This window comes from Arachis ipaensis, chromosome B9 (genome assembly GCF_059453495.1).
Source record: "Arachis ipaensis isolate K30076 ecotype BB chromosome B9, ASM5945349v1, whole genome shotgun sequence".
In the NCBI taxonomy this organism is placed as follows: domain Eukaryota; kingdom Viridiplantae; phylum Streptophyta; class Magnoliopsida; order Fabales; family Fabaceae; genus Arachis; species Arachis ipaensis.
In genome coordinates, this window is record NC_142444.1 from 54,798,050 (window position 1) to 54,810,454 (window position 12,405).

General features: G+C 40.0%; 1 non-coding gene across 1 annotated transcript; it reads left to right on the forward strand.

Annotated features, from left to right (window-relative positions):
- The first annotated feature begins 10,675 nt into the window (after positions 1-10,675).
- Positions 10,676-10,783, forward strand: LOC148544705 (small nucleolar RNA R71). The gene has a single exon (XR_015902078.1). It is a non-coding gene; the product is annotated as a small nucleolar RNA R71 (small nucleolar RNA).
- The last annotated feature ends 1,622 nt before the right edge of the window (positions 10,784-12,405 follow it).

The following is a 12,405-nucleotide window of genomic DNA, read 5'->3' on the forward strand; positions in this document are numbered from 1 at the left end:
CCTTAAAAGGTCGACCAAACGAGAATTAAACCCAATCTCTACAAAATCGGCAAAGATGAAAATAGAATAATGCAAGAAGTTATCGAAAGTGATCCATAGAAAGGACCTGACGAGGTCATAACAAAATGGATTGCTAAAAAATAACTTAAAGACTGGTCGACGTAAAGAAGTCGGACCAGTCACAATAACCAAAGTTATAAGTAAATCCCTGGAAAGAGGTCTGCCCAGCCCTATAAAAGAGGATTACTATAACTTAGAAGGGCCCGACATGAAGAAGTCGGCCCAAAACATAAAGTTATAAAAGTAATCCTTGAAAGAGACATGAACAAGGTCCAAGAAAGAGGATTACGAAAATAACTTAGAAGGGCCCGACATGAAGAAGTCGGCCCAAAACATAAAGTAATCCCTGAAAGAGACCTGAACAAGGTCCAAGAAAGAGAATTACGAAAATAACTTAGAAGGGCCCGACATGAAGAAGTTGGCCCAAAACATAAAGTTATAAAAGTAATCCCTGAAAGAGACCTGAACAAAGTCCAAGAAAGAGGATTACAAAAATAACTTAGAAGGAACTAACACAAGGAAGTCGGTTCCAAAATCAACAAGGTATAAAAAGTAACCCCCTGAAAGAGACTCGACGAGGGTCCGAGAAAGAGGGTTACTAGAAATAACTTAGGTAAGACTGACATAAAGAAGTCGGCCTCCCCCAAACAAGTTGCAAGAGTAATTCCTAAAATAAGACCCAACAAGGTCCAAAAAAAAGGATTACTAGAAGTAACTGAAATGACGAAGCCGGCTTCCCAAAAACCTTAATGTTATAAAGGTAATTACTAACGGAGACCTTACAAAGGTCCCAACAAATAGGGTTATTAGAAATAACTTCAAAGCCGACATACAAGTTGGATCCAAGCAACTACAACCTCAGAGGAATCAAGCCATAAGTATGAAGGCAATCTAAAGAGGTCAACAAAGCTCCAACACTCCGAAAAGCCTAAAAAGATACCAAGGCAGATGCAAACAGACATGATATAAAGTTATAATAATAACAAGCTCAAGAGGCTACCAAAATCAGCCCCAAGAACTTGGAAACTATTTTGTTTTTCAAAATAAAGTTGCTAAACAAGCAACCAAAAGAATGTCAACAGTCAGCAAACATCATAAAGAGTTTAAAAGCCCACAAGCCGGGCTATCTACACAAACATTTAGAAAACTATTTATCAGAAGGCTTCTCGGCAACATCAACATGGGGTGAAGGAGGGCGAGTCCGAAAAGGCACTGCATCCACTGTCCCGTCATCCCTATTCAAGATTTGGCAATCAGGATCTGATTCAGGATGAACGACCTCAGAGGAAGGAGTTGAAGAAATCGGCATAACAGAAGCTTTGGCCACAGGCACAGAGGGAGGTTCAACATCGTCATCATCAGGGTCGTCAGGGACAATTTTGCCATCCTTTACAATATTATCTAGACTGAATAGAGCAAGGTCGACCTAGGGATCAAGAACCCGAACCTGCTCCTTCAAGTTCTCATAAGCAGCATTTACGCTGCCCACAAGGTGACCCTGGAGCTCGGCATAATTAACTCGGGCAGACTCCAAATCCTCCCTAAGATGCATCACTTCCCTATAGGTCGTGACATAGCTGTCCTTGTGCCTCAATGCCGTGTCTTCATCCAACCTCACAAAAGCCGCCAAAGCAACAGAACTAGCCTTTTCAACCTCCAACTCCTTCTCCGTCTTGGTCACTTTCAATTGGAGTTCCTCTTTTAAACCCTTCATCCGGTCGAACTCCTGCTTAGCCTCCTCCATGAAGGCTTTGGTGGCATGAAGAGGAAGATTTTGGGCAGTTCGGTACAAGGCAGCTCCCATATGCGCCATCTTAATACTACTCCGAGTTATAAAATCTAAATGGTGAAGGAGAGATACATCATCCATAGGGAGGGCACCATAACGACCGATCTGCTGGTCGACAAAGCCAACAGCGTCGAAATCAGGCGCATCCAGATTGAAGGGCTCGACAGTTCGTGGTCTTTTGGAAGGAGGAACGACCGGAGGGTAAGAAACAGCGGCAGAAGACTGCGGAAGATCAAGTACACAGACTCCAGGAGTAGGGATAATTCTCCTTGGTCTGGGCGAGCTCAGCACAGATGGCTTCGCCAGAACCTAAGAGGACCCTTCCCCATCCGCCCTGGTCGAGATGTTCTGGGCCGCAGTAGCCCTCGCTTTCTTGAAAGCCTTCATCGATTCATTATTCTTAGCCATTTCTGAAAAATGAAGAACAAACAGCTTTACAAACCAGAAAGAGAAGAAGGCAGCAAGGAAAAAAAAACAAGAAACAAAATATATCAAGTAAATACCCAATGCAGTTCGGACAAGGGAGGGGTCCCCCAAAGATTTTTTAACGTCCAAATGAGGAGGTTCCCCCCAAATGTCCTCCAAAATAGTTACAAAGGCTTGCTCGACCTCGTCTAACATCTCCCAGGTATATCGGGATACCACTACGTTTTTCTGCCACTCTAAAGGAAAGCGGGGTTCGTCATTCTCATCCAGAAAGAAAGGCTGAGCTCCTTCAACAGCCCAGACCTTAAAGAAGTAATTCTTAAAATCCTGAAAGGATTCATCATACATAGAAAAAATCTTGTGCCCCTGGGCAGATCTAAAAGAAATCCAAGAAGCCTTCTTCTTGGTAGTCCCAGGCTTGGTCAACACAAAAAGATACAAAAAGAGAGTTTGAGAAGGAGTAACAGCAAATTCTCGACAAACCAACTGAAAAATATTGATAAAACCCCAAGAATTTGGGTGAAGCTGAGAAGGGGCAACATTACAGGACCATAACAGGTCAGTTTCAAAAGAAGTAAAGGGAAGAGTGATGTTCATTTGGCTAAAAAAGAAATCATATGCATAGAAAAAGGGACGCTCTCCCTGAGTCAGAACAGGGAAGCAAACCCTATTGTCAAAATCAGGTGCTACCAACTCGTAACTGTTCTCCTGATCTCCACTGCTATAAATTTGGTGATGTTTTCTAAGCTCTATGCAAAATTCAGAATTGGCTAAAGAAACACACAACAACACAAGGGAGTCCAACCAATCGGACATCCCCTCAGGAACCTTAGAAGACGCCTCGACAATATTTTTGCGAAAAGACATGGCCAACTAGTCCTACAAACAAGAAAGGAAGATTAGATTACTAAAAAACATCTCGGACGAAGTCAAAACAACTCAGCCAACATAGTCCAGCGCAGTACAAGCGATAAAAGAAAACCCCAGGACCTACACCAAAAAGATCCAGGGGCATCCTTTGGAGGCAGAACAAGGACTCAAGAAAACCCGCAAGCCTACACCTCGAATACAGGAAGATAATGACCCTCTTTTTCAACAAAAACGATAACTCTGAATAGAAAGCCACGAGTCATAGATAAAACCATCAAAATAACCACACTCCAAACCCATAGTCTCAGTCATAATCAACAAATGAAGCGACCAAATAACAAAGCGTATCAAGAAAAAGGTAGCAAAGACACAATCTTTTCCAGGAAAATAAAAATCATCGTTATCATCCATAAAATTCAGAAGCAAGGAAAAGCTATCAACGGGGCAAAAATCAAGGGGCAATCTTTTTCCAAGCAAACAAGTGCAGTTCATAAAACTCAAGCATTAAAGAACAAGTAGAAGCAAGCAGCAAAACATGCAAAGCCCTAAAAAAGCCTCAGCAGAAATACCAGGAGTATGCATAAAAGACGAAAAGGAAGCTAGAAAAAATAAATCACAGTAACAAGCAAACACAAGACTACAAAAAGGTTCAAACTTTCCAACATACATTCAGTGAGAATCAAAGCTCTACCAGAAAAATAATGAGAACGATGAAAAGAAGAACCAACCTGAACAAAGGAAGAAGCTTCGAAGAAGATTGAAGACGGAGAGACAGAATCGTCTTTCGAGCAAAGAAAAACACCAAGAAATCACCAAAAGACGTTGCAAGGAAGAAATGCGAAAACCACAAACTTCAGGAAACAGAAAGAGAGAAAGAAAAGGGAAGTTACGGAGAAGAGAAACCGTTTTTTGAGTGTGAAATTCAAAACAGAGACGTGGTGCACGAAATTGTGATCTCAGGCAACGGTGCCAAAAACTCTGTACGCACGTCTTAATAAATCGTTTTTCATTCACAACTTCGATACAACTAACCAGCAAGTGCACTGGGTCGTCCAAGTAATAAACCTTACGTGAGTAAGGGTCGATCCCACGGAGATTGTCGGTATGAAGCAAGCTATGGTCACCTTGTACATCTCAGTCAGGCGGATATCAAAAGGTTATGGAGTTTTCGAAATTAAATAATAAGTAAACATAAAATAAGGGTAGAAATACTTATGTATATCATTGGTGAGAATTTCAGATAAGCATGTAGAGATGCTTTCGTTCCTCTGAGTCTCTGCTTTCCCGCTGTCTTCATCCAATCAGTCTTACTCCTTTCCATGGCTAGCTTTCTGTAAGGGCATCACCGTTGTTAATGGCTACATCCCATCCTCTTGTGAAAATGGTCCAAATGCTCTGTCACAGCACGGCTAATCATCTGAGGTTCTCGATCATACTGGAATAGGATTCACCCTCCTTTTGCGTCTGTCACTACGCCCTGCACTCGCGAGTTTGAAGTTCGTCACAGTCATTCAATCCCAGAGTCCTACTCGGAATACCACAGACAAGGTTTAGACTTTCCGGACTCTCATGAATGCCGCCATCAATCTAGCTTATACCACGAAGATTCTGATTAAGAGATCCAAGAGATACTCATTCAATCTAAGGTGGAACGGAAGTGGTTGTCAGGCACGCGTTCATGGGGGAATGATGATGATTGTCACGTTCATCACATTCAGGTTGAAGTGCGAATGAATATCTTAGAAGCGGAATAAGTTGAATTGAATAGAAAAATAGTAGTACTTTGCATTAATCTTTGAGGAACAGCAGAGCTCCACACTTTAATCTATGGAGTGCAGAAACTCTACCATATGAAAATACATAAGTGATAATGGTTCAGGCATGGCCGAATGGCCAGCCCCCATGAAAGTCTAAGATGGCATAAAACTGATCAAAGATGTCAAATACAATAGTAAAAAGTCCTATTTATACTAAACTAGTTACTAGGGTTTACAGAAGTAAGTAATTGATGCATAAATCCACTTCTGGGGCCCACTTGGTGTGTGCTTGGGCTGAGCTTGAAGTTTCCACGTGCAGAGGCTCTTTCTGGAGTTGAACACCAGGTTGTAACGTGTTTCTGGCGTTCAACTCTGGTTTGTGACGTGTTTCTGGCGTTTAACTCTAGATGGCAGCGTAGAACTGGTGTTCAACGCCCTTTTACGTCATCTAAACTCGGCCAAAGTATAGACTATTATATATTGCTGGAAAGCTCTAAATGTCTACTTTCCAACGCAATTGGAAGCGCGCCATTTGAAGTTTTGTAGCCCCAGAAAATCTACTTTGAGTGCAGGGAGGTCAGAATCCAACAGCATCAGCAGTCCTTTGTCAGCCTTTATTCAGAGTTTTGCTCAGGTCCCTCAATTTCAGCCAGAATTTACCTGAAATCACAGAAAAACACAAAACTCATAGTAAAATCTAGAAATGTGAATTTAACATAAAAACTAATGAAAACATCCCTAAAAGTAACTAGATCCTACTAAAAACATACTAAAAGCAATGCCAAAAAGCGTATAAATTATCCGCTCATCACAACACCAAACTTAAATTGTTGCTTGTCCCCAAGCAACTGAAAATAAAATAGGATAAAAAGAAGAGAATATACTATAAATTCCAAACTATCAATGAAACATAGCTCCAATCAGATGAGCGGGACTTGTAGCTTTTTGCCTCTTGAATAGTTTTGGCATCTCACTTTATCCATTGAGGTTCAGAATGATTGGCATCTATAGGAACTCAGAGTTCAGATAGTGTTATTGATTCTCCTAGTTCAGTATGTTGATTCTTGAACACAGCTATTTTATGAGTCTTGGCCGTGGCCCTAAGCACTTTGTTTTCCAGTATTACCACCGGATACATAAATGCCACAGACATATAACTGGGTGAACCTTTTTAGATTGTGACTCAGCTTTGCTAAAGTCCCCAATTAGAGGTGTCCAGGGTTCTTAAGCACACTCTTTTTTTGCTTTGGACCTTGACTTTAACCGCTCAGTCTCAAGTTTTTACTCGACACCTTCACGCCACAAGCACATGGTTAGGGACAGCTTGGTTTAGCCGCTTAGGCCAGGATTTTATTCCTTTAGGCCCTCATATCCACTGATGCTCAAAGCCTTGGGATCCTTTTTATTACCCTTGCCTTTTGGTTTTAAGGGTTACTGGCTTTTTGCTCTTGCCTCTTGGTTTTAAGAGCTTTTGGCTTTTTCTGCTTGCTTTTTCTTTTTCTTTCTAATTTTTTTTTCGCTCTTTTTTTTTTCTATTTTTTTCTGCAAGCTTTGTTCTTTGCTGCTTTTTATTGCTTCAAGAATCATTTTTATGATTTTTTAGATTATCAAATAACATGTCTCCTTGTCATCATTCTTTCAAGAGCCAACATATTTAACATTCATAAACAGCAACTTCAAAAGACATATGCACTGTTCAAGTTCATTCAGAAAACAAGAAGCATTGTCACCACATCAACATAATTAAACTAAGTTCAAGGATAAATTCGAAACTCATGTACTTCTTGTTCTTTTGAATTAAAATATTTTTCATTTAAGAGAGGTGATGGATTTATAGGACATTCATAACTTTAAGACAAAGTTACTAACTACTAATGATCATGTAATAAGACACAAACATGGATAATCACTTAACATAAAGAAAAAAAAAAAACAGAGAATGTAAGAACAAGGAATGAGTCCACCTTAGTGATGGTGGCGTTTCCTTCTTGAGGAATCAATGATGTCCTTGAGCTCTTCTATGTTTCTTCCTTGTCTTTGTTGCTCCTCCCTCATTGCTTTTTGATCTTCTCTTATTTCATGAAGAATGATGGAGTGCTCTTGATGTTCCACCCTTAATTGTCCCATGTTGGAACTTAATTCTCCTAGGGAGGTGTTGATTTGCTCCCAATAGTTTTGTGGAGGAAAATGCATTTGAGGCATCTCCGGGATCTCATGGTGATGAGCTTCATGCGTCTCTTGAGATCCATGAATGGGCTCTCTTGCTTGCTCCATCCTTTTCTTAGTGATGGGCTTCTCTTCCTCAATGGGAATGTCTCCTTCTATGAAAGCTCCAGCTGAGTAACATAGATGGCAAATAAGATGAGGAAAAGCTAGCCTTGCCCCAGGAGAGGGCTTTTCGGCTATTTTGTAGAGTTCAAGGGAGATGACTTCATGAACTTCTACTTCTTCTCCAATCATGATGCTATGGATCATGATGGCCCGATCCACAATAACTTCAGATCAGTTGCTAGTGGGGATGATGGAGCGTTGGATGAACTCCAACCATCCTCTAGCCACAGGCTTGAGGTCCAGTCTTCTTAATTGAACCGGCTTGCCTTTGGAGTCAATCTTCCATTGAGCTCCTTCCACACATATGTCCATGAGGACTTGGTCCAACCTTTGATTAAAGTTGACCCTTCTAGTGTAGGGGCGTGCATCTCCTTGCATCATAGGCAAGTTAAACTCCAACCTCACATTTTCCAGACTAAAATCTAAGTATTTCCCCCGAACCATTGTAATATAATTCTTTGGGTTTAGGTTCTTACTTTGATCATGGTTCCTAGTGATCCATGCATTGGCATAGAACTCTTGAACCATTAGGATGCCGACTTGTTGGATGGGTTTTGTTAGAACTTCCCAACCTCTTCTTTGGATTTCATGTCGGATCTCCGGATACTCATTCTTCTTGAGCTTGAAAGGGACCTCGGGGATCACCTTCTTCTTGACCACAACATCATAGAAGTGGTCTTGATGAGCTTTGGAGATGAATCTTTCCATCTCCCATGACTCGGAGGTGGAAGCTTTTGTCTTCCCTTTCCCTTTTCTAGAGGATTCTCCGGTCTTGGGTGCCATCAATGGTAATGGAAAAATAAAAAGCTTATGCTTTTACCACACCAAACTTAGAATATTGCTTGCCCTCGAGCAAGAGAAGAAAGAATAGATGAAGAAGAAGAAGAAAATATGGAGGAGAAGAGGGAGTGGTGTATTCGGCCAAGAAGGGTAAGAGAGGGTTGTGTTGTGGGAAAATGAAGAGGAATGGAGGGCTTTATATAGGGAAGGGAGGGGGGGTAAGGTTCGGCCATAAGGGTGGGTTTTGGGTGGGAAATTGATTTTGAATTTTGAAGGTAGGTGGGGTTTATGAGGTAGGTTTATGGGGAAGAGAGATTGAGGTGATTGGTGAAGAGTTTTGGGGAAGAGTGTTTATAGGATTGTATGAAAGAGGGGTGAGAAGAAGTGAGTGGAGGTAGGTGGGGATCCTGTGGGGTCCATAGATCCTGAGGTGATCCTGTGGGGTCCACAGATCCTGAGGTGTTCAAGGATTTACAACCTTGCACCAAATTAGGCATGCAAAATTCCCTTGCACACAACTCTGGGCGTTCAGCGCCAGATTGGTGCTTGTTTTGGGCGTTGAACGCCCATTTGTTGCTCATTTCTGGCGTTGAACGCCAGAACCATGCTTGTCCTGGGCGTTCAGCGCCAGCTCTTCTCCAGGGTGCAATTTTGGCGTTCAAACGCCCAGATGCTGCCCATTTTGGGCATTCAGCACCAAAACCATACTCTGTTCTGGCATTGAACGCCAGCCAAATGCTTCTTACTGGCGTTTAAACGCCAGTAAGGTCTTCCTCCAGGGTGTGATTTTTCTTCTGCTATTTTTGATTCCGTTTTCAATTTTTATATTTATTTTGTGACTCCACATGATCATGAACCTAATAAAACATGAAAGAACAAGAAAAATAAAATTAGATAAATAAAAATTGGGTTGCCTCCCAACAAGCACTTCTTTAATGTCAATAGCTTGACAGTGGGCTCTCATGGAGCCTTACAGATGTTCAGAGCATTGTTGAGACTTCCCAACACCAAACTTAGAGTTTGGATATGGGAGTTCAACACCAAACTTAGAGTTTGGTTGTGGCCTCCCAACACCAAACTTACAGTTTGACTGTGGGGGCTTTGGTTGACTCTGTTTTAAGAGAAGCTTTTTATGCTTCCTCTCCATGTTTACAGAAGGATGACCTCGAGTTTTAAACACAAGGGAGTCCTCATTCAATTGAAGAACTAGTTCACCTCTGTCAACATCAATCACAGCTCTTGCTGTGGCTAGGAAGGGTCTTCCAAGGATGATGGATTCATCCTCATCCTTCCCAGTATCTAGGTCTATAAAATCAGCAGGGATGTAAAGGCCTTCAAACTTTACTAACACGTCCTCTACTTGTCCATAAGCCTGTTTTCTTGAATTGTCTGCCATCTCTAATGAGATTTTAGCAGCTTGCACCCCAAAGATTCTCAGTTTCTCTATTATAGAGAGGGGCATGAAGTTTATCCCTGAACCAAGGTCACACAGAGCCTTTTCAAAGATCATGTTGCCTATGGTACAAGGTATTACGAACTTTTCAGGATCCTGTTTCTTCTGAGGCAATGTCAGTTGATCCAGATCACTTAGTTCATTGGTGAACAAGGGAGGTTCATCTTCCCAAGTCTCAATACCAAATAATTTGGCATTCAGCTTCATGATTGCACCAAGGTACTTGGTAACTTGCTCTTCAGTAACATCCTCATTCTCTTCAGAAGAGGAATACTCATCAGAGTTCATGAATGGCATAAGGAGGTTCAATGGAATCTCTATGGTCTCTAGATGAGTCTCAGATTCCTTTGGTTCCTCATAGGGAAGTTCCTTATTGATCACTGGACGTCCCAGGAGGTCTTCCTCACTGGGATTTACGTCCTCCCCTTCCTCTCCAGGTTCGGCCGTGTTGACTATGTCAATAGCCTAGCACTCTCCTTTTGGATTTTCTTCTGTATTGCTTGGGAGAGTACTAGGAGGGATTTCAGTGATCCTTTTACTCAGCTGGCCCACTTGTGCCTCCAAATTTCTAATGGAGGACCTTGTTTCATTCATGAAACTTACAGTGGCCTTAGATAGATCAGAGACTAAGTTTGCTAAATTAGAGGTATTTTATTCAGAGTTCTCTGTCTGTTGCTGAGTGGATGATGGAAAAGGTTTACTATTGTTAAACCTATTTCTTCCACCATTATTAAAGCCTTGTTGAGGCTTTTGTTGATCCTTCCATGAGAGATTTGGGTGATTTCTCCATGAGGGGTTATAGGTGTTTCCATAAGGTTCACCCATGTAATTCACCTCTGCTATTGCAGGGTTTTCAGGATCATAAGCTTCTTCTTCAGAAGATGCCTCTTGAGTACTGTTGGATGCAGCTTGCATTCCATTCAGACTCTGAGAAATCATATTGACTTGCTGAGTCAATATTTTATTCTGAGCCAGTATGGCATTCAGAGTATCAATTTCAAGAACTCCCTTCTTCATAGGCGTCCCATTACTCACAGGATTCCTCTCAGAAGTGTACATGAACTGGTTATTAGCAACCATGTCAATGAGTTCTTGAGCTTCTGCAGGCATTTTCTTTAGGTGAATGGATCCACCTGCAGAAGTATCCAATGACATTTTAACCAATTCAGATAGACCATCATAGAATATATCCAGGATGGTCCATTCTGAAAGCATGTCAGAAGGACACTTTTTGGTCAGTTCTTTGTATCTCTCCCAAGCTTCATAGAGGGATTCACCTTCTTTCTGTCTGAAGGTTTGAACATCCACTCTAAGCTTACTCAGCTTTTGAGGAGGAAAGAACTTGGCTAAGAAAGCCTTGACCAGCTTATCCCAAGAGTTCAGGCTATCCTTAGGTTGAGAGTCCAACCATACTCTAGCTCTGTCTCTCATAGCAAAAGGGAAAAGCATGAGCCTGTAGACTTCAGGATCTACTTCATTAGTCTTAACATTATCACATATCTGCAAGAATTCAGTTAAGAACTGAAAAGGATCTTCAGATGGAAGTCCATGAAACTTGCAGTTCTGTTGCATCAGAGAAACTAATTGAGGTTTAAGCTCAAAATTGTTTGCTCCAATGGCAGGAACGGAGATGCTTCTTCCATGTAAATTGGAATTAGGTGCAGTAAAGTCACCAAGCATCCTCCTTGCATTATTATTATTTTTGGCTGCCATCTCCTCTTCTTGTTCGAAAATTTCTGAAAGGTGCTTGCTGGATTGTTGTAATTTAGCTTCTCTTAGTTTCCTCTTCAGAGTCCTTTCAGGTTCTGGATCTGCTTCAACAAGAATATTCTTGTCCTTGCTCCTGCTCATATGAAAAAGAGGGATAGAAAAATAATAATAATAATAATAGGGATCTTTTTTACCACAGTATAGAGGTCCCTGTGTGAATAGAAGAAAAGAAGAAGAGAAAATCTGAACTCAGAGAGAGAGAGGGGGTTCGGATTTTTGGTGAGTGAGGAAGAGATGTTAGTAAATAAATAAACAAACAGAAGAAGATGAGAGGGGGAAGTGAATTTTCGAAAATAATTTTTGAAAAAGAGTTAGTGGTTTTCGAAAATAGTTTTTGAAAAAGGTTTGTAATTTTTGAAATTCTAAAATCAAAAATTAAAATAATTAGTTAATTAAAAAGAAATTTTAAAAAAGAGGAAAGATATTTTCGAAAATTAGAGAGAGAGAGGGAGTTAGTTAGGTAGTTTTGAAAGAGATAAGAAACAAACAAAAAGTTAGTTAGTTAGTTGAAACAAATTTGAAAATCAATTTTTTAAGAGATAAGAGGATAAGAAGTTAGAAAGGATATTTTAAAATCAAATTTTGAAAAAGATAAGATAAAGAGATATTTTTGAAAAGATATGATTGAAATTAGTTTTGAAAAAGATTTGATTTTTAAAATCACAATTAATGACTTGATTCACAAGAAATCACAAGATATGATTCTAGAACTCAAAGTTTGAATCTTTCTTAACAAGTAAGTAACAAACTTGAAGTTTTTGAATCAAAACATTAATTGTTGATGTTATCTTCGAAAATTAGGAGATAAAGATAAGAAAAATATTTTTGAAAATTTTTTTTTAAAATTTTCGAAAATAACTATGAAAAATGAAAAAGATTTGATTTTTGAAAAAGATTTTGAAAAAGATAAGATTTTTTTTAATTGAAAATTTGATTTGACTCATAAGAAACAACTAGATTTTTAAAAAGTTTTGAAAAAGTCAACTCAAATTTTCGAAATTTATGAGTGAAAAAGGGTAGATGTTTTTTTTTTGAATTTTTATGATGAGAGAGAACACTATGAATGTCAATATGAACACCAAGAACACTATGAATGTCAATATGAACACCAAGAACACTTTGAATGTCATGATGAACATCAAGACTTATTTTTGAAAATTTTTTTTATA